Genomic DNA, 4680 nt, shown 5'->3' with positions numbered 1-4680 from the left:
CTGAATAATAAATATTGTGTTAATCGGATGTAATTTATTATTTAATCATATATTTACAAATAAAATAAGTATTGATCCCTGATAATTTTGGTAAAAATATAAAAGATAATGTTATATCTGATAAATATATTACATTTTTAACTCATTCTAGTGATGTGTAATAAATAATTGAAATTAATTTCTTAATTATAATTGATAACACAAAAAAGAATCAAAATTAATTTCGCAAATAATAGGTATTGTACGCAAATTATAAATAAAAATTTCTTATTAATATTTTCAAAATAAACTAATAGTGTACGCAACAATTACCATCGGGTAGTCTATATATATATATATATATAACCGAAATTTTTGAAACTCTCACAATTTTCCATATCAGCACAATGTTAATTAAAAAAAAATAAATAATAAAACCTTTTTAAAACCTGAACCTAATGCTCTGCCACTATTTTATTTTTCTTTTTTATTTTAGGTTTTATACCGTTTCTTCTCTTTTGCCGTTCTCTCTCGCCTCTGCCACTCTCAATTCTCAAAACCCCTAAACCATATCCCATGGGCACTCTCACAATCCTTCAGTGGGAAAAAGTGCCAGCCTCCCACCACCGCCATATGCCGCCAAAGCTACTACCAGTGCAGGTATTTTAATTTTTGTTATCTTAGATTTAGGTATTTGGATTTGGTTTGATTTTCTTTAATTTAGGTATTTGGATAATTGGATTTGATTAAGGTTGAACCTGTGCAAAATCAAAGATATCTGATTCTTCTTTAACTCTCTCTCAACCTCTCCATCTTTTCCCTGAAAAACACAAAACACAAACTGACCTCTGACCTCTAGGTTATTGGTGTTATATACCATAATTTTATTGGTCTTTATTTGTTTAGGTTGATTGAAATAAATAAAATTTACTGGTAATATGTTATTATGCTATAAATTGTTGTTAATTTTAGTAAATTTTATTTATTTACTGTCCTTCTTGGGCCACTGTTTAATGTGGATTTTTCTTCTGTTCTATTTTAATTTTGTGTTACTTTTCTAAATTATGTGTATTTTTTAGATGGTGGTTTGTAGCTGAGAGTGTTATGAATATAAAACAAAATTACGGGTGAAGGATCTGTCAATCGCAGGCCACAAAACCTGCATAAGTTTGCATACTCTCACACCCACATGAACCACATTGTAAGTGTCCTTTCTGTGTTTCCTTGCGTTCTCTTTGTTTATATTGCTCTTGGTATTGGAAATTTTTTGTGTACTTCATTGTGTGTGTGATAAATTACAGTGGTTAGATGTTAAATACTTAGTAACTATTTATACATTTGTATTTTGTTTAAAGTTGTACTACAAGTTGAAGATTTTGGTTGGTGATTGTGTTATTTGCTCACCAAAGTGTTTGTAAAAATGCCTAAACCATACTTTCCATCACTTAAGAAGTACAAGGTAAAAAATCTAATAGAAAAATTTCCATCCTTACTGAAAGTTATTTTAAATCTTAACTTCAATGTGAAGGGTTCATTGAATTTTTACAGATAAGCTTTCACTTAGAGGAAAATATTTCCTATTAATATAGCAGTCCTATACTCCTATTGTTGAGTGCTCTGCTTATAGGGATATTTATATTTGCTCAGGAATTTTGATTCATGGGAACTTTTTTTTGTTAAGGTGGTGTTGTCTTTGTTAGAAAAAGAGGATGTGGAAGGTATCATTGTGGCTTCTGCTTCTAAAGATAACACCCTAAGGCTGTGGAAGGTAAAAGGCTCTTTTTACGTCTAGATTGTTTGATTGCCAAAACAACTTTTGGCTTTGCCAATTGAATAGTGGCTAATGGTATTGCTATTATATTTGTACTCCAAATGATTTTACTGACTGACAATGATTTTTATCTTTATGCATAAGTAGTATATGCTTATTTTTGTATTGCTAATATATGATTTTCATCTTTATCCATTAGGTATATAAAATTTGTTAACTTTGACAAACTTTAGCAGTTTTGGAAATCCTGTAACATTTTCAGCAATTATAAATAAATTGTTAAGTTCTTTTGCCATCTTCCATTTTAATCTATTTAGATTTTTGTCCAGTAAAACCCTTGGTATCCCTACCTCAGGAGGTACAAAAACAATGCAAGAGAGTTTGGCGAGCTTCAACTTTTACAGTTGCTTCCTTTCTAATTAAGTCTAAAATCTTATCAATTGACTCTTCACAATTCATGCTAGGTTCATTAATTCTACTTCCAACAATCTCCTCCCTCTATGTTCTTGAATTTTGGTTCTTCATTTTGTGATTTTTAATTATTTTTTTTTATTTCATTCATTTTTCAATAAAATACTAGATGGGACTTTTGTGAATTTTGTCACTTAGGCACAAAATATATGAGAGCAAAATCTACATTAGGTTTGTAGCATATTCGTATTGACACAAATCCTTATTATGTTTATATATTAAAGCAAAACTATTTAGCATATGAATATGGGAGTAAGATATATTGTATGAGTACTATAGGATATTTTTATAAAATCTACATTTGTTCTATATTGCACTAGATTAATGAGAATTTTATTGTTAGTACTGAGCAATGATTTCTTTTATTTGGTTGCCGGTGATATTTAAGCTTTATGGCATTTTTAAAACAAGGCTACTCTTAAATTAATTTGTATCTATGCTAATGGTGTATATACTAAGAATTTTAATACTAATGGCAAGTAAGCTTTTGATAAAATTAGGACAACTTTTTTTAGGGGCTGCAAAAGTAGAAAATGAAAATTCTGGAAACGTGTAAGTTAGCTATCTGTCTTAATTGTTGAGAGATAAACAAAGGTGGAGTGATTCCGCTTTTGTCTGTAAAGTTTTACAAGGTAGGAGCGTTATGATAGGGGAGCTTTAGCTGTTAAGCTAGAGAGAAGAACGAAGCAATCCAAGAGAAACTCATTGGGATATAGTGTGGAGTCAACAACAATATGCTTGCACCTATTCTCTCATATTTAGTATGATAATTTAAGCAAAAGTCTTATGAAGAAGGTTATTTATATTAATAAAATATAGTTAGTGAAGCTGCTCCTGACCAATTTAATAAGATTTTTTGAGTTGATTTGTAAAACTCTTCAAATATTATAAATTTTTGTTATTAGTGCATGTCGTATATTTTTACTTTTTGTTAGTGTTTCTTTTAGATGTGATATGTAATATTTTGATTTGAAATTTTACCCTTCTTGTTGTGTAGGCAATAACCAATGTTTAAACATCATATTATTTTTCAAAATTCTGTTGGTAGACTAAGAAATATGAGATGAGATCACTACATACACACACCTTGGCTGACCAACTCAAATCCTTTACATTTTAATGAATTGTGTATTCCTTTGAATATTAGTGTCGTAATTAACCATTTGTGTGACTTATTCCTTAAAATCTATAGCAAAAAGGTCCATTTATCTTAACTAAATTTCTCTCAACCCTCTAAAAACATTAATAGTGACATTCATTTTCTCACTGAATTGACCACTCAATTAAAAAAATTTAATATTTCAAAGAACTTTACTGAATTGACCACTCCATAATTGGAAAATTTTAGTATTTCTAAAAACTTTCCCGTGCATCGCACGAGTTAGCATCTAGTTTAAATATAACTTTCAAAGACAACGAGTCTCTCCTCAATTGACCCAATTTTCCATGAATACTGCTTTTTGTTTTCTTTAATCGAATTATTTACATCCTAGAGCCTTGAAGCACTTGCTTCAAAAAATCATATGTAAGGAAAGAAGAAAAATGAGGCATCGTTATGTAATATTATAATTGAAATTTTAACACCGAATTCAACGTTAAATTGAACCTTCGACCTATGATATCATTCCTTATATATTTTATTAGAGACTAAAGCTAGGGATACAACATTGTTAGGACATATGTGATTCACTTGTTAGGAACATATGTCACTATTTTATGTGATTGGCTAATCCTTTGACAAAACGCACTTTACTTGTATTTGAGGAGATCTAGGATATCTTTAATACTTCAAGAAACTGTGTTTCAAGATCAAGTGTTGAAAACATGCAAGTCTATTCAAGATTCAAGCTGAAAAGTGCAAGGTCATTAAAGCTTGACAGCTAGCATCTATAGAGCTTGAAGAGCTATTCCAGCCCTATGGCTCGACAGCTACTCGACAAATGGCTATCTGTCGAGGTTTATGAAAAACAGATTTTTAGTTTTGTTTTGACTCTAATTCGTAATAATGTGTTTCGTCTTTCTTTTCTCATAACCCTAAATATATAAAATGATTATTTTAAGAGCCGTCAAAGAGGACACAAGTTGCATAAGTGTTGAGCAAAGTTTGTTCAAGAAAATTGTGACCGGAGATAGAGTTTTGCCCTAGTTCATCATTCTTGTGTAGAAGTTGCTGTGTTTGTGAACCGTAGGGTTTTATGACCAAGCATCTTCTTGATCTTCATCGTCTGGATGAACTGAAGAACTTTGTAGCCAACAACCTTCTCTAGCTGGTGATGAAGTCGCGTACTAGGATCCGCACAATTGGTTAGTCACGTATTAGGAGTCATACATTACAAGGAGAGATTGTCACTACAGAACAAGTTCAATTGAATATTGGGGTAAGAGTTCAACTATAGGTTAGTATAAGGTATTGAGATTCATTTACTTGTAACTGCTTGTTATGATAATAGTGGATTTTT

The 4680-nt window shown here is 30.6% G+C and overlaps 1 long non-coding RNA gene across 2 annotated transcripts; it reads left to right on the top strand.

The window, feature by feature from the left end:
• Positions 1-482: 482 nt before the first annotated feature.
• LOC136063365 (uncharacterized) lies at positions 483-3054 on the top strand. Of its 2 annotated transcripts, XR_010625048.1 has the most exons (4): positions 483-639; positions 1059-1180; positions 1661-1747; positions 2845-3054. It is a non-coding gene; the product is annotated as an uncharacterized LOC136063365 (long non-coding RNA). The 2 variants fall into 2 exon arrangements; XR_010625047.1 differs by lacking the exon at positions 2845-3054 and having other exon boundaries at positions 1661-2026.
• Positions 3055-4680: the final 1626 nt, after the last annotated feature.

Source organism: Quercus suber, unplaced genomic scaffold (genome assembly GCF_002906115.3).
Source record: "Quercus suber isolate HL8 unplaced genomic scaffold, Cork oak 2.0 scaffold_518, whole genome shotgun sequence".
Taxonomy (NCBI): domain Eukaryota; kingdom Viridiplantae; phylum Streptophyta; class Magnoliopsida; order Fagales; family Fagaceae; genus Quercus; species Quercus suber.
The sequence above is the reverse complement of the archived record's forward strand: the minus strand, read 5'-3'. Positions and strand labels throughout refer to the sequence as shown.